Here is a 27,821-nt window from a genome sequence, read left to right as displayed (position 1 = left end):
ATTTCCTTTGAAGTGGGAGTTAAAAAAATACATGCATTTGGAAACATAAGCCAATAACCAATTACTAGCATGTTCAACAGCATTTTAGACTGCCACTTGAAATGCCATCCATTCATTACCCAGCAGAAGGAACACTGAAAAAAAAACGAGAATGTTTTGTGGTTTTCTGACAGACTGAATGTATGACGCAAAGCCCTTTTTGCATGTCATACAGCAAAACTGAGGAAAGTTGGTGGATTTCAAGTCAGAACACACCTGTTGCTCCAAAATTACCTTTTTTTTATATACCATATATTACATATGGTAACCTTGGCAAAAGCTAGTTAGCTGATGTGCAAGTAAATTTTTGTGGGCATGGAGTAGGACTAAGTTAAACCTCATCTCTACCTTGTTAAATAAAATAAAATGGGCAATTTGTCCCAGCAGATTGCTTTGTAGGGAAACAGGGAATCTATCCTGTTCTGTATGGCTGTTGACTTCAGGGACACGCTCCAATCAGAACCCCAGTCTGCATCCCACCCTTTCTCTGCCTGTCAGAGAGCAATGCCCTCCCAAAGAGGGGAAAATAAGCTTTAAGTGCCACTGATGGAGTCCCAAGTGGCACAGAGACACAGCTGCATCACAGCTCACATTACTAATTTCTCAGACATCTAAAGATGTGAGAGTCGAATCAAAGCCACTGCAGCGCTGAATGCAGCAGCAGACACTTTTACAAAAATGAAAGTGCTCATGCATTTGCTCACTTTTTTGCTTCTCAGTCACATTAATAACACCCTAGGCTTCTGCAATCCTATTTCTTTCCCCCTTGTTTTTATTTGCTTCTCCCTGCCCCTCCATATAGCCTATACATGTGTTTTGGGTACGGACTGTGGGCTGGTTACCCAATTAGGAACAGCAAAGCTAGCATTATGAAAATACAGTTAAAGTCTATGTCAGTGTCACCATTAAACTACTACAGTAAATAAGATATTATGGCACTTTTTTTATGGACCTCTTTATCTTAAGTGTTTTTTTCCCTCCTCATGTTATCTACATCCCCCTAGGGAGAACAGTTACCTACTATGAAAGAATTTGCAAGGCTGTAGCTTTTATTATCATTTAAATTGTCAGGAACATTAAGACGTCATTAGTGACAATGGCAACAACTAACCAAAGCAGGAGGGAAGTAGTATGTTTCCATTATCTGTTTCTTTTCATTTAAATTTTCTGTGTGCCTTGAAATGAGGAAAAAACCTGTTCTCTTCTGTCTTGAAAACGTTTCACAACATTCATTCTTCAGCCTTACTCAAAGACTTATTTAAGGATGAAATTATGAAAATACTCCTTAATCCTATATTTGCTCATGTAAGTAAACCTCCTGAAATATGTGGAATAATAGAATTGTATAAAATTAATCTACTATCTCTATTCAGAATGGAATATTAAGTGAATAATGTTATTACAGTTGAGTAAGTCGGTAGTAGGAAAAAATGTTTCTGATTTATTTTGCTATTTTTTCCTGCCTGAGCACTGGGCAGCCCATTCCTCAATTTTATTGTTTCTTGATGCAGAATACGACTGGTGAAAAACTCTTGAAAGCCAATTCTGCAGCTGTTTAACTTTACACTTTTTGAGTGGGTTGCTGACAACCTGTTAAGTTCAGCATCAGAATAAAACTTTAGAGTCCTAGTCTGGAGCTGCTGTTAAGTGACTCATTAAGAACATTTAACAGTCAGAATTTAGACTGTTCTTTAACACTGATTGTTATAAAGCATGATTTTTTTTGTTTGTTTCAGCAAACACAAGTGTATTCCAAAGTCTACAACTCATAATAGCAAATACAAAATTGCTATCTGAATACATTTTATCTTGAGCAAACCCAACACTATTCACCTGTAGACCTTCCTCTGTAAATTTCCCCCAGATACAACTTTCTAGATATTGTAGTTCTTGTCCAGGAGAATGTTGTTAGAGAGGAAGAAAAGAGCAAAGAATGACCTTATGCTCAAACTGCAAAGAAACATTTTGGTGATTCAAAGAAGAGACAGGTAAACATCATCTCATCCAAAAGTTAATACCTAATTTTGGACTGAAATATTTTGCATCAGAGAAGTCTCACTCTTTATTTTTTACTTTTAAAGACTATGGTTTTTCTAAGTATGATTTTTCATTAAATTATTTGCCTAGCCAACAGAGTGGCAGAAAATATTGAGATTTTGAAGAAATGCAGAGTAATACACAAAGGAAAATTCCCATGTAAGCAGGCATAAATTATGATGGTTTCTAAATTATCTATCATCATTCAGAAAATATTTGACTGCTTCTCTGAAAACATTAGCACAATGCTCTGCCATTTTCATAAAGGCAAATCTAATGTTTGAAGTTGTAAGGAATTAAATGGGGAACAAAACAAAACGTATTTTTGCACTGCTTTTTAAATCCATGGTATGCTCACATCTTGAACACAACCCAATTCAATCAATTTGGAAAACAGTTTGGTTTAGCTCTGAAGCCATGGTAAGGGTGATTAGAAATCAGAACAGATTTCATGTGCCTATAGCCTGCAGCTCCTCATCTTGGAAAAGGCAAGACTGAAGAAAGTCACCAAATAGGTCTACACAGTCTCAACTAGCAGACAAGAAGTAATTACAAGCTATTTTTAGTGTTAAAACTAGAGGTGCCCCAATGTTTTTATTAGGAAGAGCAACAAATAAAACTGCTTTTACACAACTTACAAACAAATTGCAGAACTCATTATTGCACGATATAGAGGTGAGCAAGAGTTTAAACATATTCAAGGCTGTTTCAGAAGGCTCCTGGGAAAAGATCTGCTGGTGTGGCGGTAAATGTGATGGAAGTGATACAACATCTAGCACTTATCAATTCTAAAGAAGGTGGCTGAGGGCACCAACGAAGAATCACCCTCTTTATTTCCTTCCATTTCTTACATTCATCCTATATATTTGCAGCTGATCCCTGTAGGAAGGAACATTTGGGGCTACATAGACTTTTGATGTGACAAAGAATACCACTTCATAGATCCTTAAGAAATGCAAGTAAATTTCTTGAACTTTTTTTGAGAGCCAAACTTAATGAATTTCATCACTATTAATATACTCGTTATTCTAATTTATTCTTATTCAATTTTGTCATCTCTATTATGATGACAGCAAAATAACAACTGATCAAAGTACTTCCTATTGGCAAGCTTTCCAAATACTGCACTTGTAAAAAAAATAGTCTAAATTTCAGGAACAACCATAATCAACATTATGTTTAAAGCTGCTGATACAAAAGACTTAATAATTGCTACATATGTTTTTCAAGAGCTAGGTCTGGGAGCCATCAGCATAGATCATTACACAGAACATTTTTAATAACTTCAACTGTCTCTTCAGAGTGAGTTTGTATTTTTTTAAGTGTTTGGGCTCTGGAAATGGGTAGATTTCCCTAGTTTGTGTGAGTGTAAATTTAAGCAATGGCTTGTGATATTTGCTTTCTGTTAGTACTTTTTATAAGGCAGATTGCTGAAACCAGTAACTTCTGCATACTCTAGTGTTTTATGAGATGTGCTTTGTCTATCTTTCTTCACTCAGTGCCTGTGAATCAGCTCTTTGGATGGAGCAAACAATACTTCATTGGTATCAGGGATGCTACAACACTTTACACCAGCTGAGAATCTGATCCTTCCAGGTAGGATGGGAGAAAGTGTAGAGAGCAGTTGTCCCTTATGCTTTTTCGATGAATTTCTGAAACACTAACATTGCTATTAACAGAATTTACAATAAGCTTGGTAAAGATGAACTGCAGTCACATCAGTTTCTCCCAGTGCTGACACAGCTCCTCCATGCAAACTTCATACACAGGGGCCAGGGAAGTGCAGGCATAAAACAATTATGCACTCTTCTGTTTTGAGCCGCTTCTGTTGCTGTCAAACTGTAAAGAAGCAAAGAAGATTGGAGGAATCTCATACAAGAAGATTTTAGCCAGCTGTTACTACAGGCTTTGTTTGTTCAAGTTTCTTTGGATAAAGGGTTTCTTTGAAACAGTTTAGATGAAACAAAAAGTTTCATGAAAGCTGGAATTCAAATCATCCATGTCATGCACTGGTATGAGTATTTCAGCCCATGTACACCCTGCAATCTCTGGTTTCATAACAGATTTAAAGTCTATTGCACTTTTGCTACAGGGGTTTTGTGGGCTTTTGTTGCTCTCCTATACATGAATTATTTTAAAGTCACAAAAACCAGTAAGAAAAAGATGCAAACCACTCCCTTCTTTATTCCTTGCTCCACGTAAAAAACTCTCTAAAAAACCCCCGACCCAAATTTCATCCTTCCAGAATATCCAGACCATCAGGATCTGAAGTTTGGAAATCTGTCCATTTAAAATTTCTCCCAGTGGGAATTATTTTTGCCAAATGCAAAGAGCAGAGACAAAGCAAATCCTAACTAACTCCTGCTCTCTTCTAGTCCTGAAAAGCAAGGCTAAATAGTTGGAGCCGTCTTCTGGAACAATGGAAAATGTCAGCCTCTCAGAGTTCCCTGAGAATTATTTACTTACATCTCTCATTTGAGGATTTCCAGTGCTTTCACATAGAATTAAACATTGTGGGAGCTAGGAGCAACCAAGAACTTTCTGAAGAAAACCTCAATGGTTAGGATCTATGGGCTGAATTTACAAAGGTCTCTAGTTACCTTGAAATGCTGGTAGGTGTCTGGCCAGAAGCAAGTAGCCACTCAACAAATCAGGATGTACAAGAAACTCCTCACAGTGTGCCTGTATGTAAGTTAAAGACTAAAGTTAAAAATCTCTTTTTTACCATGGTAACATCCTAATCTAATCTCCCCTATAACACAGGAATACTTTTCCCAGATGCTGAAGGAATTCCCCCTTTAAGGTACTAAGTACCCCTGCTTCCCACCACAGTCTCTTGTACAAGGGAGAGGAAAACTCCACAGGCTTCTCATGGGCAAATGCCAAATTGTGAAGGCAACTGGAACCAATGCAAGCTTTCCTGGAAGAAAAGATTAGGCAAAAACTGATTTATAAATTCAAAACACTACTTATTAATAGATCTATTCACAGCTGACAGTGAGAAATCATTAGTGGGTAGAAGAACAGAAGCATCTGGAAGCAGTTTTTATCTTACCTTTTGAGCCAAATACTGCCAAAATACAGTCCTCTTGCTGGACTGTTAATGCTTGCAAAATGACAGTCAGGGGTTTCAGTCAGTCCACATGATTTCTGCCTTTCCCTTTTCTAATATTCTTGGGTTCTGCATTGTGAGAACTTGATCTAATAACTTCTTCTCAGATTTGTCCCTTTCTTTCTTCTAGACATCAGCATTAGATCCTGCTGTTCTCATCCTTGATTAAAAAGACAAGATTTTCTCTTCTGCAACTTTTTTTCCTACCCTTTGAGCTGGTATAAGCAATGTGAGGAAGAGTAGAGGAAAGGGAAAATTTCAAATGCCTGCTGTAGGAAATACCACTAATCTCTGAAAATACTTACCAGGCCTTATTCAAGACTAAATGTGTGTGAAGTGTTGAATACTCTAAGACCATAAAGGCTGTCCTTTGAAGAACTGCCTGGGTGCCCTGCAACTCCATGTATCTCAGGAGTTGGAGCACATGTCCAGCATTTCACCATCCTTTCTGGGAGAGGAATCCCAGGCATGATGCAGCAAGGGCACCCCTGTTTGCAGTTGCTGACTGGATGATTACAGTCTCAACAAATCTTTTCTTTTTTCCACTTGTTCCATCTAAATTATGAAAAGAAAGGGTATTTCAGACCCATTCCTTTGAAATGTGAGGCAGTACAAATAAAGTTGTGTCAAACAAGAAAAAGAAAGTAAGAGCCTACTGCACAAACTAGGAAAAAGGTACATGGACTGTTGAAAAATTTCTTAGATGTATTTTGGTTTCATAAAAATAAACTTTTAAAATGCATGCTTTCTAGGTTTTTCACACATAATTATTGCAATTCTATATTCAAAGTCCTCTTTTCACTTTTTATAGGATTGGCACATTATGTATTATACATTACTGATGCAAACACACAAAGATTGTGAAGTCAAAGCAAACAATATTCTACAAAATACTGGTTAGGCTTTCCTACACAATTTTAACATGGAACAATTGGGTATATGAATTAGGGCATATTTCCAATTATATTTCCACTAATTATCCACAACTTTCCTTATCCAGTTTCTATCTTTTCTTCTTTGCTTTCCCTTACTACTTCTGCTTTCAATTTTTCCATTTGTTTTCCTTGCATATATCTGATATTTACATCAGCTGTATCTTGCTTTAGTAGTCCATTTGGAACCATTGTCACCTTCTTCTTATCCTGCCTTTAACTTAGTCTTGCAAAGAATATACATGTTTTCTTGTAGTCTGGAGCTAATCTATCCATGCAGTGGAAAATGAAAAAAAGCAGAGAAAAAAAACACCAAAGAGATAGATATGGTCTCTTGCATTTTTAGTCAAGCTGAAAATTATTTTACTCAATTAAAAAAAAATTCAAAATCAAAAAGAAAGAGTTATTGGCAGTCTAGAGCAACTTCCAGGAAACTTATGTTTGAATGAAAATAGATTTGAAGATGGAAACTACCCAGAGGTATTAGTTTCAGTATTTTTGACCAGCATTTCATTTTTAAGACGCTCAGCTCACATCTCAGATGGATTTGAATATAATAAGCTGGAGATCATCAATCAGATTAAGATGTTTTGGAAGTGAATTTAAACCAGGATATTTTGTACATATCTATACTCCATTTAGACACATTAATAATACAGTCTCTTTGTCTTGGGAAAACGACTTCTCATTCTTTATAAAAAGACTCCTAAGCTTCATAATACTGTGTTTTACTTCAAAGGTAAATCCTCCCACCCCTTTTGAATGAGGCTGATTTTGAGATCTAGACTGTGTTAATCCCTATCCATGCAATATATACAGATAGTATAAAGGCTGAACAGGTGCCAATATTAAGAAACATGCCCTCAGATGGGACGGTCTCAACCTACTGTGAGTAAACGTCTTGCAACTGTTGTGAAAATTCTGTGGGTAAACCAAATAAGTAGACTTTTAAAATTATGACTCAGTCTTTTTAAAGACACTATTTTCCAAGAGTGTGGTTTTTCTCTCTCTTTTAGGATCTAAATATTGCCACCCTCTGTTCATCCCTAAACTTACATAATCACATTGGAAGACTTCCCCATACTGTACATTGCCAGGAATCTCACTTCTTATCAGAGGAGGCCATCACCACGTGGCTTAGAAGGGAAGATTTTCCACAGACTGTTGTCTGCTTAGTTTCTGTGAGGACTTTCTGCTGAAGAACAGAACAGAATTCTAACAGACTTCGTGATAAATTATTATCATCATCATCATTATTTGTTTGGCTAATATTAGTATCCAGAAGCTTGAAATCTGTACTTGAAGTTGCACAAGTTCAAAACAAACTCCTTGAAATGGTTAAGTATGTAGGAAAAAATTATGGAGAAAGAAGAATATTCCTATTTCATGGATGAGGAGTTTTATAAAAATTAATTCAGACTTCTAAGGGTTGTTTGACATCTAAAGACACAAATGAATCATTAAAATTCAAAGGTTCATCAAAGCCACTGAGATCTGCTTCATCTTTAGGTGTCTGCATAGATTATAACTACTAGCTACAAGTTTGGGTTTGTCTCCCTTAGTATTACCCACCAAGAAATGAGTGTGAAGAAGAAGCTGTCTGCCTGGCTTCCTGTTATATGCTATAAGGACAAACAAGTACTTCACTGGCTGATTTAGACAGTACTGTACTGTTCAACATAAAATGACTCATGGTTTCCATTACCTACAGAGGTTTGTCAAACAAAAAGTAATAGACCACACCTGTAGCTCACAAATTCCAAACCACTGACTTACCTCATAAAAAACAATCAGTAGCTTTCCTATGGACACAGTTACATTGTGATTCCATTCTGTAAGACAGGCAAAAAAATTGGTTATAGCAACTCAGACTCCAAGCTTTATAAATCAGCAAGATATTTGTAGTGTCTAAGCTCATGTGGAGACAATAGAACAAAAAAAGCAGAGGCTGCACTGAGCTTTTAGCCACATGCAGGAAAAATTCCAGCAAAGCATTTGGCTTTAATCCCAGTACAATGTTGCAATGTATTTAGTTAGTAATTATAAATCTCAACTGTCACATGCTCTAGGCACAAGGGTTGGAGAGGCTACCAAACAATCTCTTCTGAACTTCATCTGTGATCCGTTGGAAAAAACATGTATTTTCCCATGGGTCATAATCAAAACTTAGTCTACATGCAGCGATTCATAACTCCTGCTTGGGTCTGGGTGTAGCTCCCAGCCCAGGCACTTGGGGTCTTGCTGAGGGTTGGCTGCTCAGCATCACAGCTTCCTCCAATAGCAGCCTTACCAGGAGAAACAATGACTGATTTTATTGTCATTGATGATGAATGTTTATTTTCTGTAAAGAAGGAGACATTTCTTTTAACCTAAGTCAGTTGAAAAACAGGAACCACAATTGCAGTTGGAAGTGCAATGAAGCTGGAATTCTTCACCTGCATCATAGAAAAGCACCTGTGCTTATAGAAAATTTCAAGCATATCACTAATAACCAGGTTAAGACCATCTTAAAAGGAAGGTCACCACAGTTCTTATTGGACAGAGCAAATTACTCCAGTCCTTTATTCTTTCAGCTGTGATTTTGTGCACTGACCTTTGGAAAGTATGGTCAAATAGCCTTTAGCAGCAGTTGTAAAGCATAAGATCATTGCACGGACACTGATTTCATTAGGCAGCTCTGTATAAATTAGCATTACTTACTGGGGGATATGCAACTAATGGTACCGTAAAGAAGTGAGGTCTGTTCATTCTGTGTGCTATGCCTATAAGTGAAGCCTTCCTGCCCCTCTGCAGAGACACAGCTGCCCTTCTGTGCACTGCTGCAGATGTGAGATGTTACACAGTCCCTGTGTGAAATGGTTTTTTTCCTACGAGAGACCATGCAGACTGTGTGAGGGAGAGATTAGCAGCCGTGGGCTCTTATGAAGCTACTCAGATTGATCCCAAGTAAAGGCCTCATTCACTATCAGATTTTGCACTATCAAGCAAAAGGAACCTCAGGTCAGATTTCACTCTGCCTAGTGTTTGAGCTCCTTCCAAGTAAAGCAGAGCAAGAAACAGTGAAGTCTCTTGCAAACTCCTAGGAGCCTCCAACATTTCTCCCTCATAGGGGAAATCTACCTGATGTTTTGTCCTTTAGCCTGTTTTTTCTTCTTTAAGAATATTAGGTTTTGGGAAGGGTTTTGATTCTGTCAAGTGCCATTCTCAGGATGGCCGCAATTATTGCAGCAGAAGGCTTGTTGGACACATCCTAAATATCTTAAGAGCTTAGATTTATCTGACTTTTTTCTAAGATTATTCCCCAGCTGGATCCCATCCACTAAGACTACCAGTGCTGTGCTGGTAAAAATGTCCTCTGCATAGCTGAGCTCCCACCATGTAAATATCTCTAAACCTTTAAACACCCTGAAACTGCCCGCAGTTTCAAATGGATTAGCATTCAGGGTCACTTTTAGTTTTTATGGACCAGTTTGCTAATCTCCTATGAGAACAGTTAGCTCTGTCTGAAAATCAGGGAAGGAGGAAGAGAATGAAGGATTAACAAAAAGAATAAAATTAATCAGATAAGAGCTTAGGTAATGAATTATAAACAATCTGGCAGTTGTGGCAACTGTAGAATTGTTACTTAAATTATGGAAGAGGAAAAAAACCACACTTCTGAAACAAGCATTAAAAATTCACATTTCAGCTGCAATCCTGATACTCAAACTTGTCTAACTCCTTTAAGTCATCCTCTAAGTCTGTTCCCTTCTATATTTCAACAAAACAGTAGGAACTAGCAGATGGGACAGTTGTATTCTGCTACATAGTTGCTTCCTTTGATTGCTTTTAAGAAGCTGATGGCTGTCAGTCCCTGCAAAGAAAGTTTGAAAGGCTCAGGGGTGTGCTTTATTTTCATCAGCATTGGCTGGAAACATGCCCTTTATACCTTATCCAGAGTCTTGAGAATCATCACTTGGAGCTTTGCTATCTGTACATACAAAAAGGACATCTCGAAAGGTAGCTTGACATATTTTTTGCTACTAAAGAAGGGACAATTTATATTCTCCGCTTTAATTCCCCAATGTCAAACTTGATCCATAATTTAAAGTAGTGTAATGGCAACAGAATGATCTTCCTTACATAGTTATATTTGTTTTCAGGAGGAACTTAAAAATACAGTGTGCTGTACTTGCTCTTCCTCTTTCAATTCAATTTTGCTGTGATGGTGAGAGATGGAGCAGGGTAGTCTCACAAAAAAACTGGGCAAGTACAAACTTCAGACTGTGAGTTCACTTAAACACCAAAATATGCCCAAGGAGAAATCTCTCTTCTTCACCCTTCTGTGGATGGAGAAGCAGGAGCAGATGGGGTTGAAATTAGGACAAAGGACAAAGTGAACTGAATCCTCATCTGCATTTAGGTGAGAGGGTGACCAAGGAGCCTGGGCTCATCCCATTCTTCAGCTGCAGCATATGCTACTTTCTCCTTACCTCAATATTCTGTAGCTTGGCTTGATCTAGAATGGGCTTTCATCAGTGTCTCCTTTCATTTTCATGGGCTAGCTAAAGAAATGCAGCCCATATTATACTATTGTATGAAGGGAATTAAATCACTGTTCTTTAACTTACGTTTTATTTTGGAACTATTTGCAAATTTCCATTTCATTCCTGTCTGAGATCCACAAAGTTGTCCAGAACTGGTAAGGTTCGCTTCCACTTTGGGGAGAAAAGATCAGTAGCTTGAATTAGTTTAGTCCAAGGCTTATCATTGACTTTTCAACAATGTTCGTTTCAGGTTCATTTTGAGAAGTGAGTAATATTTCAGATTTTCTTTGAGAGGTAGGCTCACCACATACTGTTAAGCAGTGTTCATGCATTATTACAGATATGTCTTAGCAAAATCAGTAAGTAGTCCTCTGTCATGCTAGAACAGTCTCAAGTATGGTTTCAGAGAGTCTGGTATTATCCTGCTGTCTCTAGCTCCTTTCATAGACCCAGTGATGGAATAGAGTGCACTTGCTAAATGTGCAGATGACATAAAGCTGAGGGGGCTGCAGCACTCTAGAAAACACTAACAGAATACAAAGTGGTCTTTGCAAAAACAAAAATCAGTCTGGAATTAAAAAGGTATCATCAATAAACTCAAGTGCAAGATAGTCCTGCAAGTTAGGCAGGAATACTTCACTTCAGACAGGACAGAGAACAACTGGCCAAGAGATAGTCTTGGGAGCACAGTGGGTCACAAACTGAATTTTAATCAATTGTGGCATATTATAGAAATTAAAAGTTCCCAAACTCTGATGTCACCATTAAGTGTATGAACAAGAAAATGATCTATGATGCTGAAAATAATCCTTCTATACATAAGATCTCATCTGGGATACTGGTTCTTATTTCAGGCTTCGTATTTCAGGAAGAGTAGGGAACGTTTGGTCTGAGAAGAGTAATGAGATTCAGAAGGCCAGAGATCTAAACAATACAACCCAATCAGAAGAAACAAAAACTAAGAGAGAAAAATGAAGGGGAAAAGGAATTAATTATATCATATAAAAAAATTACAAAAACATAATGTGGAATACGAAATCATCCTGCAAGAAATAAAGGAATAATCTGCCTGGGCACCTGGTGGATAGGACAGGAGGTAATTCATTAGTAACTAAGGGAAACTTTCTAACTGTAAGGTTACTGAAGGACTGGAGAAGTTTCCCATAGGATGCAGTTCTATCTTTTCTTTTAATTTCTTGAAGAACAGATAAGACAAATGCCTGACAGGGTTGCTTTGGGTATAGCTGATTCTGCCTTGGAGTTAAAGGATAAGTTAAGATGACCTCTTGAGATGGATTCCAGCTCCCTCTTAGCTCTAGTCTCTGTTCATTCTACCCTTTCTATGTACCTACAGCAGTACATCGGAAGGCAATTAAAACATTTAAAAAACACATTTTGTATTTTTTCCTCCTAAAACAAGCAAATTAATGATACTAATAAAAATGGTTTGCTCACTGCACTCCCTTAGTGTGCTCTAATTAAAACACTGAAATATTTGTGCTTCATATGGGAGCTCTGCTTACTGTTGAAATCCAGACTTGTGTAATCTGCTTTTTTCACAGCTAAATCTGCAGGCAGCAGTAGGAACAAGACTAGGTCCAATCTTCTTGAGACCAACAGCAAAGGAAATGAGAGCCCAGCCACTAGTTATCTTGGCATAAATAAGTATATATCTTTCCCAGACTAGCAAAAGTAAACATGGATACACAATACACCATCACAGCTATTAGTCTGCCTAGCCTTAGCTTGCCTTGCCCTTTACCAAGTGTACTAAGCACATTAGTAAAAACTCATCTTCCCTGACATTTCCCAGTGCAGCTCTAGCAGGTAATGCCCATGTTAAATCGGATTCTTTCACCGGAAATGTCTGCTGGGTGCCTGAATTACAGCAGTCACGGAGTATCCCCAAGCCTGCTTGCTGGGACTCCAGCCCCCGCAGAGACTCAGGCAGCCCAAGCTGTTTGGCAGCTGAAAGCAGGTTTTGTCATCTCAGTTATGCAGCAACTGCTCCCACGTTGGCAGGATACCTCTCTGGCACACATGCATAGGCTTTTCCTGGTCATACTTGTAAAAGGCTCCTGGGAAGGTGCCTAGATAGAGTCAGGTTATTAATGCAGAGCACAGGATTAAAACAGCATGAATGTCAGAGTAGCCCTCCTGATGCTTGTACAGTGAGGGACATCCCTAGGCAGAGGCAAAGCCTTGTTTTCTCTGCCCCAACATGTGCTCTCTTCTAGGGGCAATCCCTGGCTCCTTGCCTGCTCTCACAGCAGCTTCCTGCTGCTGGGTATCCTTGTGCACAAGCCTGCACTTGGTCTCTCTTAGTGAAGAACCTTCCCAGAAGATGTGCAGTTACACTGCCTGCATTGTGTCACCTCAAAGCAGGTGTTAGTGGCCTTGTTGTCAAAGCGAGAAGGAGAGGAGGGTCCCACATGTGGCTGAGCAATGAACAGTCCCAGTTCTGTGGTCAGCTCACAGGGTCCTGCTCCTGGCTCACAAAGGCTCACCCTTTCAGTGCAGAGATTGTTTTGGTCTATTTACTGGGAGTAGCAGCAATAATCTTCCAGACAAAATGAAGCCAATAACTACAGTGTACTCACAATAATGGGTACTCCCAGCACCTAGTGCGGGACCTTATCCCAGGAGTCTTCCTGAATGTCTTACAGTTAGATGCTCACATGTTTCCAGTAAACAAAACACCTTCCCAGACTTAGCCTACGGTTTTACTCTGTATCCAGTACACTGCCTGGAAAGAAAAACAAACCAAAAGATAGGATGCACAAATCTTTAAATCTGGACAGAAAAAGAGAAGAAATAAGAAGAGAATAAGGAGCTGTTAATTATTCCAGCCCTTCTGGCAGCCAAAAAACAGAATAAATGTAGGGAGGGCATGCCTCAGAATTCTTCTCTTTTATATGGAAATGTGGAATGTGCTGTTAAAACTAGATTAACTGCTCTGAATTAATAAAATACCAACCCTGAACATTTATTCAAAATTCAGGCCAAACTTCAAGCTGCTTTGAGGTTGACAAACAAAAACAAAGACTTGTATTACCTCCTGCTTACATTATTTTTTGGTTTTGATCAGCACAGAAACACTTCAGTGCCTTGTCTCTGTCTAAGCAAAATCCAGTCATGCTGGAATGCCTCCAGAAAATCTTCCCAAATCCATTCAAATGCTGCACTCTTGGGAGATCCAGGTAAATGGGATAAGCTTGCAGATTCTTTCACGTTTCAGAATCTTTCTTGTCTTCAGTAATTTTTCATTTTCTGAATATTTCTCTACTTCAGCACAGAGAGCAAATGCTAGGGATGTGACATACATACTAACCACTGGTGAAAGTAGGTTGAAGGAGAACGGATTTACCAATTAAGTTGCAAAGGGCATTAAGAGAAGAGAATTCCTTTTAATCGGAGGAAGCAAGAAAGATTGTCCTTCCTTTCTGGACTTCAGTGTTCTAATATGATATAAACCACTCTAGACCACAGTGAATTATCAGCCTATAGGTATCTTATTTTCCCCTCTTTATTAGCTAGTGGTGTCTTTCTTGGTCTAAGAAGAGCAAAATACGTTCACAGTATTTCCATTTTCCAAAGAGTATAAATACAATGTCTTATAGGGTAAGCCATCAGGTTATCTATTACCCACTTACAAAGACTTCTTTTGTAACACCTTTTCCTTTTCTAAATGCACTGTCCCATGGGAAAAGAAAGAAAACCTATCTTTAAAAGTCCCTTCCAGAACCAGCAGCAGGAAAAATGTATGTTTCTGCATATACACTGAGAGTGGGGGCATGGGATGTGAGAGAGTATATCCAAAGGAAGAAAATACAGAGATTTTTCTTTTTTATTTAAGTATAATACTTCTACTACACTAACATATATATTCCCCAACATGGGTCATAGTTAAAGCACTGTTTTGGATAAGAAATGATCATGTTTACTAATTTTAGTCCTTTAAAAATTTTCATTCATGGGAGCTCTGAGATAAACTGAAAACCAAGGAATGAGAACTTAAATTAGTGAATTTTCTTTTTGAAATGAGACTTACAGTAGCTCACAAAAGTGATATTTGTTACAGTAACTGGCTATGGAGGAAGGTTTCTCACTGCAGCACGAGGAAACTGAAGTATTATCCATTGAGCCACAGCTGACCTTCAATATTTTCATCAAAAGATACCAGGATAGAAACTAAAATATAAAATACCAGCTTACCATATATTTGTCTTGTGTGGCACAGAAGATGAATGTTCTATCTTGTGAGCGTTCAGGATTTCCAGCAATGAACAGCTTAGTCCCAGCTACTGTCGCATCCTCCACCCTTTTCTTTGACCCATCCAGACATCCTGGTACTTCTGTTAATGGCCTGGGTCCTCTTGCATGCTGCCACCATAAGCAAGTCCATGAATGTTGTATGAATCAGCATGCATCTTATGCTGGCTACAATTAAAATGCAAGAGTGACAGAAGTCTCAAAGGAATTTCCAATTGTAACTATTCTGAATATCTGTCACACAACCTCCTTAGAGATCTCAGAGTCTTTGGGGACTATATAACTTTAATATTTAATTGTAGAAATGAGGAATAGTGTTTTGCCCATGGTAATGCAGAATAACAGTTGGAGCTGGACTAGAACTCCAGTGTCTCACCATCATTTCTATCTTTAACCCTAAAATCACCTAATTTATATGGAGGGGAAAGAAAAGAAAAGAAAAAAAAAAACAAAAACAAAAAACAAAACAACAAAAAAAACCCCAAAACCCCCAAAAACAAAAAACAAACAAACAAACAAACAACAACGAAAAAAAAAACCCAAAACATTTCAGGTGGACCACACCAGCAACGGGGCTGAATCACTCCAGACAGAATGATAGTAAAGGAGGTAGACAATGCTGTAGGTAATAGATTATTAGGTCTACCATAATGCCCAGTTTTGTCATCTTAATTTACAGAAAATGTTGTAATATCCTTAATAAAATGTGATAAGGGAGGCATGCAGATAGCTAATTCTGAAGCATGTGCCCCTAACAAGACAACAAAATGAGGAACTGTGGCATTCCACAGATAGCAAAAGGAAAGTAATAGATGTGCTGATGGCCCACCCTGACCTGGGAAAGGTCTAAGGGGTAGTGCATGTAAAACTGGAGGACATTATATGCAACAGCTGGGAGGTGCAAGCTTGGCAGAATTGACAACCAAAGAATTACCAGGGCAGCCCTACCATAATTACTAATTAAATAAAAAATTATATAGTCAGAAAAAAACTGTGCTAGAGGGAGAAAAATAACCAGTGTTTTGCTTCTTTGGGGAGGGGATAATAGGAAGGTCATGCTGGTGAGCAAGTGGAGAAAAAGGGAATGTGAAGTGAAGCCATTCCAAAGATTGGAGCTGGTGCACTTTGTTCAGGGTGGTCACCCCAATGCTGACCAGGGAGTGTCCAGAGGGCAAAGACCCTCTTGTCAGTTCACTCCTTTCCCTATTTCACAGCTGCCTGTGCACTGGAATTTGAAGGTATCCTGAAAGCAAAGGTAGATGCTGTGTATTTGAAAGCCAAGAGCATTGTACCAAAGAGGCTGCACTAAATCGACGAAAGGTTTGCCTGCCCTAAAAACACTGTGTAAAGTCACAGGCCTTTTAGAGCATGAAAGATGCCAGTAAATTGAAAAGGACTCAGAGAAATGCAACAACAAATGATTAGGAGACAGATGGACTCACAAAAAAAAAAATTAAAAGAACTGAATAGGAGGATAAAAGGAGGTCATGCCAGGCAAAGACTGTAAATAACAAGGATAAAATAAATTATTTAAGACTGTAAAAGGAAATATAATCCACTGTCACAGTATAGTACTGAGCAGAGGAAAATTCAGTCAGCAAATCCGGAAAAAAAAGTTTCTTTTCTGGTCCAATAGGTTGAAGAATAGGTTCCCAAAGGACATGATGGATATTGTATGGCCTGAAGAAATTTAAACTTAGAATCACAAAAATCAAGAATAGATGTCAGCAGGGGTGGAAAATCAGACTTAAAATAGTAAGCAAATCATATGTGCTAAGACACTTTCCTATTTCTCTTTTTTACATCTTTATTGTGGCAACACATTGGGAAGATTGTGTATGTATGTTTTATTGTTATTATTATTTGATATATGTGTTGAGAAGAACTTCCTTAACCTGCTAGCTAAATATTTATCAAGAAATTGTGTTTACCTCAGAAACATTTGTATTGTAATGATATTATTTTGAATCTTTTGAAGTCTAAAATTGATTACAAATATTTTGAAGCTCAACCTGAATACCTTAGAAAGGTTAATGATTCATTTTCCTTGATTAGATGATCCCTTGCAATGCAAATATTAGCATGTAAGTATTTAAATTTCTGAATTTTTTAAAAATGTATGCATGTGGCTTTGAAATTTGCCTTTCAAGTTTGTGTCAGTTGCAAAATAATCAGGTGGTAACACCAAGGGAATACACAAGAGACCTGCACTTAATCTTAACAGAAATAAACTGAATAAATGTATTTATTCACAAAAACTTTCTCGAAGTGTTTGCCTTGCTCTGGTTTAATTACACAGCACTCTCATTCCTGTTGAACAATAAAGATTGCTGCAATTTTTCAATAGACATACAATGAACCAGGATATTCAGCACTGATTTGCGGGGGGATGCTGGAATAGACCCTCAGGACACAGATCAGGAAAACATTTAAATTCTTGCCTTTTCAAGGCAGCAAAAATTAAATATTTTCCAGAAATTAGAGCCACTTTCAATTCTTTTCTGAACAAAGGGCTTAGGACTGTCAATTGTTATGTGTGGCCAAATGGGCCCTGTGAAGGCTTGAATCCACGACCACACCAAATATAATCACAGTATCAGTATCATAGAATGGTTTGGGTTGGAAGGGACGTTAAAAATCATCTAGTTTCCAACCCACCTGCCATGGGAAGGGACATTCTTCACCAGACCAGGTTGTTCAAAGCCCCATCCAAACTGGTCTTGAACACTTCCAGGGACGGGGCATCCACAGCTTCCCTGGGCAACCTGTTCCAGTGCCCCACCATGATCATAGTAAAGAATTTCTTCCTCATAACTAATCTAAACCTACCCTCTTTCAGTTTAAAGCCATTCCTCCTTGTCTTATCAATCCATGCCATCGTAAAAGTCTTTCTCCAGCCCTCTTGCAGCCCTATTTAGGCACTGGAAGGTGCTGTAAGCTCTTTCTGGAGCCTTCTCTTCTCCAGTCTGAACAACATCAACTCCCTTATCCTCTCTTCACAGGACAAATGCTCCAACTCTCTGATTAACTTGGTGGTGTCCTCTGGACTTGGTCCAACAGGTCCATGTCCTTCTTATGTTGGGGACCCTAGAGCTGGATGCAGGACATGAGTGGAGTCTCACAAGAGCAGTGTAGAGGAGGAGAATCCCCTCCCTCACCTGCTGGCCACGCTGCTTTTGATGCAACCCAGGACAGTGTTGACTTTCTGGGCTGTGAGTGTACGTGGCTGCGTCATGTTGAGCTTCTCATCCACCAGCATCCCCAGGTCCTTCTCCATCAGGCTGCTCTCAATGTGTTCTCTACTCAGGTTGTATTTGTGCTTGGGATTTCCCCAAGTCACATGCAGGATCTTGGCCTTGTTGAATTTCATGAGGTTCACACAGGCCACCTCTCAAGATTATGAAGACCCCTCTTCACAGCATCCCTTCCCCTCAGCATGTTGACTGAATGACACAGCTTGGTGTCATCATCAAACTTGCTGAGGATGCACTCAATCCGGCTGTCCATGTCACCAACTAAGATGGTAAACAGCAACAGTCCCAATACTGATCCCTGAGGAATGCCACTTATCACTGCTCTCCCACTCATCACTGCTCTCCACTTGGGCATTGAGCTGTTGACCACAACTGTTTGAGTGTGACCATCCAGCCAGTTCCCTATCCACCAAATGGTCCATCCATCAAACCCATGTCTATCCACTTTAGAGACAAGGATGTTGTGTGACAGTGTCAAATGTTTTGGATTATGTCAGTTGCTCTTCCCTTATCCACCAGCACTGTAAGGCTACCATATTTGTAAGTTATGATTTGCCCTTGGTGAAGTTGTGTTGTCACCAATCACCTTCTTATTTTACATATGTATTAGCTTAGTTTCCAGGAGGATCTGATCTAAGATTTTGCCAGTCTCAGAGGTGAGACTGACTTAATTCCTCAGGTCTTCCTCATTTCCCATTTTTAAAAATGCGCATCGTGTTTCCACTTTTCTGGTCAGTGGGAACTTCACTGGACAGATCTCAAGTAAGATGAATAGTGGCTTAGCCACTCCTTCTGCCCATTCTCTCAGAACCCATGGATGAATCTCACCAGGTCCCATGGACTTGTGCACCTTCAGATTCCTTAGATGGTCTCAAAACTGATCTTTACAGTAGGGAGCTCACTCTCACAGTCCCTGCCTTTAATTTCTGTGATTTGGGCGGAGTGTCTGGGGCACTTGCCAGTGAATACTGAGGTAAAAAAATCATAGAGAACCTCTCCATGTCCTGTATAATCAGGTCTCCTGTTCCTTATGGACAGGGCCCACATTTCCCCTAGTCTTTATTTTATAACAGACATGCCTATAGAAGCTTCTCTTGTTGCCTTTAACATCCTTGGTCAGATGAAATACTCTTAAGCATTTCTATTATTTTCCTGTCTAGAACAGATAGAATTAGATAGAATTTCTATTCTGATTCTTTCTAGATTTTCTACTCTATTACATAATTAGATATAATTACATAATAACCATGATAGCTGTTAAAACCTTCTTCATGGGAAAGCCACTTGAGGAAAGCTTTCCTGAGAAAGCAGAACAAGAGTTGCACTGCAGACTTTATGCAAAATGTTTTGGGGGATAGTGGCAGGGGGTCATATCACACAGAACTGCTTCTCACCCTCATAAACCCAAAGAGCCTACCTGTAATTTCTCATCTGTGTCCCATAATTCAAAATAACCCAACCACTTTCCTAAATCAGGGGTGTTCCTGCACTGGACAGCAACACACTCAACAGTAAAGGAAAAAAAGAAACAGGAACCATTTTCTGTAAGAACTTCAAATGTAAATTTATGCTGTCCCTACTACACCAGATAAAATGAGATGGACTGCCTGATCCTGGTCATTTAAACCAAAGATATTTTAAAAGGTAACTTTAAAGTCTTATTTGAAATAATAATTTTCTCAACTTTGGCCTGGATTCCATTGTTCCATTGTCACCTCTAAAGTTATTATATCCCACATGGACAAGTGGTTCCACTGTTCTGGGGTCATATGTTTCATTTTAAGTGTAAAAGTGTGAAGCATATTACTAGGTGTGATATAAAAATTACTTGTCAGCATTAGCCTACCTGTTCCCTTAAACTGCCCTGTTTAAAGTACATAATTTTCCACTTAGGCAGCAGAAAACCACATTCTGTTCCCATTTGCCTTAAGATAAAGTCGGAAAAACTCTGGCAACTTTAATATAGTTTCTACTGACTTCCAGCAGGGAAACTGAGGACAAAGTTTGGTCGTTGAGATTCACCTACTGTTTGCGTGGAAAGGATCTACTATCTCCATGATACTAAGGAAGAAAGTAATTTGTAATATAAATAATATCAATAAATCAATAGTGAGGTCTCTATAGCTAGAGTTGAGATACAGATCTTTCAGTACCTCAAACACTCACAGACTTAGATGAAGTGCCTCTTCATCATTGCTGGGGAAGGTAAGCCTAAAAATGTAAAATTGAAACTAAGTGGCCTGGTTTAATTTTCTGGTTTTGCTGAATGTCCACAGTTAAGTCAATGAGACACAGGATTACACATCATGTCTAGAAATCAGTCCAGATATTTAAATCCCTAATTCATATTGTTTCAGAATTTGGAATACATGTCTTCCCTAGAGATGTAGAAAGGATAGAAACCCCGAGCAAGGAAGTTGTATTTTGGGCATACCCTAATTAGCTGTATGTAAACTGTTGTGTTGACAGAGCCTTGAACATCACAGCCCACATTAGTCCAGGCCTGGATGCCCTCCATGCAGACTACATCAGTCCAGCTTTTCTAATAATTTCAAGCATGGCTGACAACACAGGCAGGGCTGCACTGTGCTCAAGAACAACAGCTCATTTAAAGAAGATAAAAAACCCATGCATAGTACCTCAACAGGATTGCAAAGCCTGCAATTATGACAGACACATATCACAAAATATCCACCTTTTGGGAGATTTAAAAATGTTCATGTGTCTGTGGACACCTTTTCAGGTGCAGTCTTTGCTTCCCTGCACATAGGTGAAACAGCAAAACATGCATGTTGGCATTTTTTTGCAAGCATTTGCATCATTGGGCATTCCTCAAGAAATTAAAACAGACAATGATCCAGCTTACAGAGGACGAACCCTTGACACATTTCTGAAAAATTGGGGTGTTCATCACATATTTAACATTCCTAATTCTTCTACGGGCCAAGCCGTCATTGAAAGAACACACCACACCTTAAAATCCCTTTTGGATAAACAGAAAAGGGGGGAAGCAGAGGCTACGCCTCAGATGCAGTTGAACAAAGCTTTGTATGTTTTAAATTTCTTGAATAGCTCCTTTGCAGAACCTACTCCACCAATTATCAGGCATTTTTCAAATAGTACTCAGGCAAAATTGAGGGAAAATCCTTTAGTCCTGATCAAAGATTTATAGACCGGAAAGATCGAGGGTCCATTTCAACTAATAACTTGGGGCAAAGGGTATGCCTGTGTCTCAACAGGTGCAGGACCAAAGTGGATTCCAGCAAAAAACGTGAAACATTATCAAGTTCAGAAACAAGTAGGAATCGACTCTGGGAACAAGGAGGCGAGCACGCAGACATAAATCAGTGTCAATACTGCTGTTGATGTCACAGACATCAGTTATCTTTCTGTGCAAGAACTGTGGACTAAGTCTTATGCAAAAGTGTGGGAAAGTTAATGGTGTAAATTTTATATGTAAGAGTGTGGTACAAGTTGTGTTGCAGATCAGAGATTTCTGTGTGAGATAAAGCTGTTGAGCATGAAGCTCAATCAGGTATTATACTTGTGCCTTATTATCTCACTGACTGCCTTAAGCAATGCAGCTTTGCCAGTGAAACAACCAAAAGAAAATGTCTGGGAGACTCTGGCCAATGCATCAGGCATAGACACCATTTGTCTAGACCAAAGAAACCATTCTCAACATGTTTGATTGGCTTACCAGCAGACAAATGGCCACCTTCCAAACATGCTAATCTAAAACTTTCACAATTCGGTTCGAATCCAGTGGAAAGTTGGGATGTTTGGACCAAATCCCTTCCTGAGGCTCCTTATGAACCTTAAAAATTGGAAATTCTTGGTTCAGTAAAGATGGAGTTTTGTGTCATATTCAGTTCTCCAGGGTTGAAACAAAATAGATACAAAATAACAGATGTTACTCCAAATTACAAAATATATAGAAATGCAACATCTTGGTGCAATTCAACAGTAAAAATGAACACACCGTCCAACCAGGTTCCATTGCAATTGCCACGAGGGATGTTTCTCATTTGTGGGGACAGAATTTGGCCTGCAATCCCCTAAAATATCAAAGGTGGTCCATGCAGTTTTGGGAAGCTTTCCTTGATAATACCTAACGCAAAAATGATAAAAGAACATCAGCGTAGGGAAAAAAGATTTGTTGAGCAATATACATCTGATTGGAGCTTGGAATTTTGGACAAAGGTTTACTGCAGCTCTCCTTTTACCTGGTGCTGCTGCAGGAGCAGCCTTGAGACAATTGGATCAATTAGGCTGTTGGCTAAGTAAGAACTCTCATGCTGTCTCTCTTGCACTGAGCGATACATTAACTGATGTTCAGAGTGTGAGACAAGCAACTCTGCAAAACCAAGCAGCAATTGATTATCTTCTATTAGTGCATGGACATGGATGTGAAGAATTTGAAGGTATGTGTTGTATGAATTTGTCGGATCATTCGAAATTAATTCATGAAAGTATACGGCAATTAGAGAATGGAATAGCTAAACTTGGAGAAGAAAGTGGATCTTTGTTGAACGATGTGTTCAGTTGGTTTGACCTTACACCCTTACGGAGAAAACTTTTGAAGATAGGTTTGTATGTGTTGATTGTTGTTGTAATTCTTTTAGTATTTGTGCCACATATACTTCACCTTGCTAGATGAGCCACGGACAAAGCTGTCAAGGAAGTGGTTTTGGTTCAAAGAGGAGGGGGAGATGTGGGAAACCAGAATAGAGAGAATACTTCTCTGTCTGTTTTGAAGGGTTCTATCCCCCTGAACAACACAGTTTTTGACCTTCATCCATGAAGAAAATTGCCTACCCTCTGGGAAGAATTAGAATCTACAATGGTGTGAATTAGGTGATAGAATATGTAAGATTGACACAGGGTGAAAATTTTAGAGGTTTTGGGTTTATTAATATAGTAAATAGATAAAAGCAAGAAACATCAAAATGGAGGATTGTTGTTGTTCTCCAGACCTTCTTCTTCTTCTTCATATACTCCATATTCTGCGGTAGAAGTAGTCTGGGATGACTGGATAAAGAATTCCGCAGTTCCTGCCTGCGTGACCAGATGAATTATTAGACATTGGTAGAAAAGTGAAAATACCTTGTGTTTGAAGTTTTCATTGGATAATTTACCTTTCAGAAGGCTGTGCAATCTTGATAATTCAGCTTTTGCTGCATTCTCTGCTTCATGCTATGTCTGGGTCACGTCAGTGGCTTGTACTTTTCTGATAAGACTTAATAAACAACTTCAGAAGAGAAGGCCAAAAGTCCTGTTTGTCTCTGACTCCTGGCAAAGACCTTAAAAAGTCTCCGCCATCAGGGGAGACACAATTAAGGCACGGACCACGTCACATAGTGTCAGCTTGCTCAGTATAATCCACGAAGAGAGCCTCACCTTGGAAAATGGGAAGCTGGGAGCTGAACTCAGATGCCTTCAGTCATAGACCTATACTTTACAAGCGGACAGCTTAGTTCTTTCCCTCTTTTATTTAGTCAATTATTTTGAACAGCTAGCTACTCTTTGCAAAGCTAGAAGTGGGAGTGGGTGATTTCAGCACTGCAGGCTGAAAAGCCTGTAGCTTGGTATGCAGTGTGTTCTTTGTATGTGTGACTGTATACAAAGGCAGGGAAAAGAGAAATGTATTCTGCAGGAGCTATTTAATGGCCAAAGCAACATAATGTTCAAACAGCACAAAACCTCAATTTTTTCTCAGTGTGCCATGATATTAGGGTAGGGAATTAGTGACAAGGAAGAGAGCATCTGACTGAGCAACGAGCAGCAGTCTCTGCATGAGTCTCACTAAAGCTAGGCTTCCAAAGACTGAGCAGTACCCATGTCATTCTCTTCAATCACAACTGTGACAGCTCTTCCCTTCATTGACTACTGTTAATGATGGCTGAGCAAGCTGGAGGGAGACAGTAGCTGAGTCAGAGCAAGCAGAAGACTGACCTTGTTTGAAATGGTAGTAGCAAAACTGGTGGTCACAGATGAAGGCATCTGAAAAAACAGTTATCTCCTTTAATAAGGCAAATATTATATCCAGGAAGAGGTCTCCACAACAGAAAACGGCACATACTTGTCTCAAGCCTCCTTCCATACCACCATAAACCTCAATTGTCCATCCCTTTCTTCTACCTGTGAACTAGCATGCATTCACTTGCATTTGCTGCTAATTTTTTATGGGTGGCAGAAAGAATTCTCCAAATATTCACCTTCTGAGACCCTGTAAGAGGATGAACCGATAGTTAGGGCACAGCCTCACTTATTCCCACACATTTGGGACACTAGCATAGTGCTGTTAAAGCCCTCCATACCGAGAAGTCAGATGGATGAACAGATGAGACCATCGTGAAAAAGTGATCCACTGTCTACAGGTTGCTGGTCCTGAGTAGGATGTGTGAAACAATCAACAGGGTTAACTTTTTTCTCAGGCAGTAATGGATTAAGTTGCCTATCTAAAAGAGTCACATCAGCATGCCAAATAAAGAAAAGTCTTTGGATTATTAACTTGTTTTAATCACTGAAAGAAAGATCCTTTTTATTTAAGAATTTCCCTAGTCCATTGTCATCCTTTCTTCTCTGCATATCCAGGCATGTCTAGGGCTGTCTTGATCACTGAGGGAGAAGTTCATTTTCAGGAAGAGATCCTGTGCCCTGTGATTTTAGTTGTGAATTCATAGCCCTGTTAGTTATCTGTAAAAACTTAATTGGTTGTTGTACTGCAGTCAGGAATAGCAAGACGAAACTGTCTCTATGCAGCAACATTTTGGTGGGATGGCAGGAAAAGCGACACAATTATGAACACCTGCATCTGGACTGCAGTTATAAGTGAACCTCTATTGCCTCCAGCTTTTCTGGGCTTTCATTTTGCTGGTAACAGAGTAATTCCACATTTTACCAGCCCTACGTGTTCAGCACCTCCTTACTGTATTTCCTCATGGTTTGGCACTGAGCCACAAAAGTTGGAATCATCTCTGCTGCACAAAGATGGAGATGGAGGTTTGAGGAAGGCATCATCAAGCTGTAAAGTTCAGCCTCATAAGGAGATCTGGATATCTTGGAAGTTCAGATGAAGTTCATTTATGTCTCTAAAATCTAAGGATAAAACCATTAAAAAATACTATGCTTTAGAGGGGGGAAGGAGAAGCAGAGGGGAAATAATCTAAAAATCCCTTCCCTGTTGATATGATTTTAAAATAAACTTCAAAAATAGCACTTGCTTACAAGGAAGCAGTAAAAGAAGACTCATTTTTCTGTACCTTTCAGAGCTAATGGACTAAGAGAAGTGACAGGCAGACTATAGTTTAGAAAGCTGTATTTTACTTGATATTTTATTTAAAATTTTTTTGAGTATCAAATATCTATCTATAGAATGCCCTCTCATATAAGGACATGCCTGTCTGCCAGATAAAGCAGCATGAAGTACAGAGAAAAATGCTTTGAAGCCTCTTAGGAGAAAACAGTTCTACCTTAATGAAGTCCATTACGGGCCTCAGCTTTCAGTATGAGAAGGCACTTTCAAAACATGTCTAGCAATGAAAATGAGACTCTCTCATGAAGTGTAAAAGTTGTGACAAGCCAGCCACAGATGGAAATGACAAGGTTTTGCCTGCCACAGACAGTTCAGAAAACATCCCAAAGTGTACTGGAGCCACAAGGAGTTACTGGATTTCAATCAGGGCTCAGTGAAATCAATTGCAATTGGAAATGCATTAGCTGCACTGTGTATTTTCAGCAAGGTAAGAAATACATGAGAATGCTTTTCCCTTGGCATTATCCCTTCAAATGTATGAAGCTACCTGACTGAGGCTGGAAATCTATTTTTATAGTTAGGATGGAGGTATAAGACTTAGAATACAGGTTTGCTTTCCAGCTCTACACTGCCCAATTCCTGCTTGAGATTTTGTACATTTTTTTATACATGCTTCAGATCCCCCTCTGAAAAGTGAACCAATGTTTTTCTATTTATTTATGTGCTTGTTCCTGTATAGCATGGGTTTTCCTCATAGTATTATGGAAATTTGTCTTTACCTTGAGGTTTCCAGCTTAATAAAAGTAATAACAATAAACAAAGTGCGGTAATATTCTGAGTTAATTCAAGATGGTGCCTCCTGATGATGTTAATAGATCTGCTATTGCTTGAAAAAGAAGGAAATCACTCTCATCTGAGAGTTTTACCTTTGGCATTCTGAATACACAATATTTGAAACTTGTTACGAATAAAGGAAAGCCAAGCTGACAGATTAAACATGAGATCTATGAAACTGAATCTTTTGCCATCACTAGATTTCACAAGATTTTCAAACTAGCCATCACATCCATTATGCCCAAAATGTTTCCAGGCCCAGAGGGACCAATAGGCAAAGAACTGAAATCCCCCATTGAAAAACTTTCTGTCAGATGCAAAGAAGCAAAAGGCTGGCACTTTCTTACTTGGAATACCATACTGACAAAATTTTAAACACATAGTATGTTTTACAGATCTCAAGCAGGTTCAGACAACTAAACCCAAACTCTGGCCAGATTTTTCCATCATGATAGAAAAAGCAGTGTGAACCTGCCATGGAAGGGGAGGGTCCTCAGGTTTTTTACACCTGTCCACTATGATTCTGCACAGATGCTTATTCTTTCCCACTGTAAAAACATTATATGAGCTTTCTAGTGGGCTCCTTTGCAGCTTCAATGAGTGTTTCGAGTTCTCTTCTACTGTCACAAATTAACAATGCCTTGCTTCCAGAAAAATGAACTGTGCTATGTAAATCTGCTTTAAAGTTCATACAACATTGACCACAAATACCAATTCACAAAGCAACTGTGACTTTTCTGTGGCAAAAATCCTAATTCAAGGGTTCCTTGAGAGCCCCTTCTGTGTCTGAAAACTGAAGGAAAGTAAAAACACATCTTTCTAGCTGCTACAGTCTGGTCTCTTCTGTTTGTTCATAAACTCTAACACTGACAGTGTAAAGACTGACTGATTTGGAATATTAGAATAGCAGACCTACTCTTCTGGAAATCCTTTACATGGTAATTTATCTTTGTTTGTGCAGTCTTTGCAAGCAGAACTTAGCCTCATAATTTCTATGAATTCTCTCCTTCCCTCTCCCGTATATTATCTTCATCTTCCAGACTTCTAAACCCAAGTCATTTTATTATTGATGAGCAGGATTTTTATAATGTTTGTTGAGAGATTTGATCTTAAGGACCATAAACTTAATGTCATAATTTTTTCAGCCAATACTGCTATGCAGGCCTCTCCAGTGTGAAACACGACTGCCTGAAGATGCCTTGCAGATTAGGGGTGAGAGAGAAGCTTGCAAGAGCATGAAAATTAATGTTATGCATAAATTTAATTACTTATTAAGACCCCAAGTTCAGCAGTTTAGTTAAAATAGTCTTAGTTTCTCATAAAGTGCCAACAATATTTATCCAATTCTAAAAATCATAGAATGCTTATTCTGCAGACTACATGGCAGCACATACCTGCAGCACACAGCACAGAGACACCTGTCCAGAGGTGGGAGGAGAATTCTCCTCATCATGGCTCATGAGCAGCCTGCAAGGCTTCCCTCCACAGCACCATTCCCACACCTTCAGTGGGAGATTTGAACGAAGACAAATGCCTGAACATATCTAAACTTTCTTT

At 39.0% G+C, this 27,821-nt stretch overlaps 1 long non-coding RNA gene across 9 annotated transcripts in view; it reads right to left on the bottom strand.

The window, feature by feature from the left end:
* Positions 1–260: 260 nt before the first annotated feature.
* LOC109143500 overlaps positions 261–27,821 on the bottom strand; it is a 54,706-nt gene continuing 27,145 nt past the window's right edge. For 2 of the 9 annotated variants that reach the window (XR_002043705.3, XR_005604334.1), the window contains 6 exons: positions 14,862–15,029; positions 10,731–10,817; positions 7,897–7,952; positions 7,177–7,315; positions 4,677–5,743; positions 261–3,915 (listed from right to left, as the gene is read on the bottom strand). This is a non-coding gene — a long non-coding RNA (uncharacterized LOC109143500). Of the gene's footprint in view, positions 3,916–4,676; positions 5,744–7,176; positions 7,316–7,896; positions 7,953–10,730; positions 10,818–13,246; positions 13,393–14,861; positions 15,030–27,821 lie in introns of all 9 variants that reach the window. The other 7 variants (XR_005604331.1, XR_005604332.1, XR_005604333.1 and 4 more) reach the window with 7 other exon arrangements.

Source organism: Corvus cornix, chromosome 3, assembly GCF_000738735.6.
Source record: "Corvus cornix cornix isolate S_Up_H32 chromosome 3, ASM73873v5, whole genome shotgun sequence".
Taxonomy (NCBI): Eukaryota; Metazoa; Chordata; class Aves; order Passeriformes; family Corvidae; genus Corvus; species Corvus cornix.
This window is presented reverse-complemented; position numbering and strand designations above follow the sequence as displayed.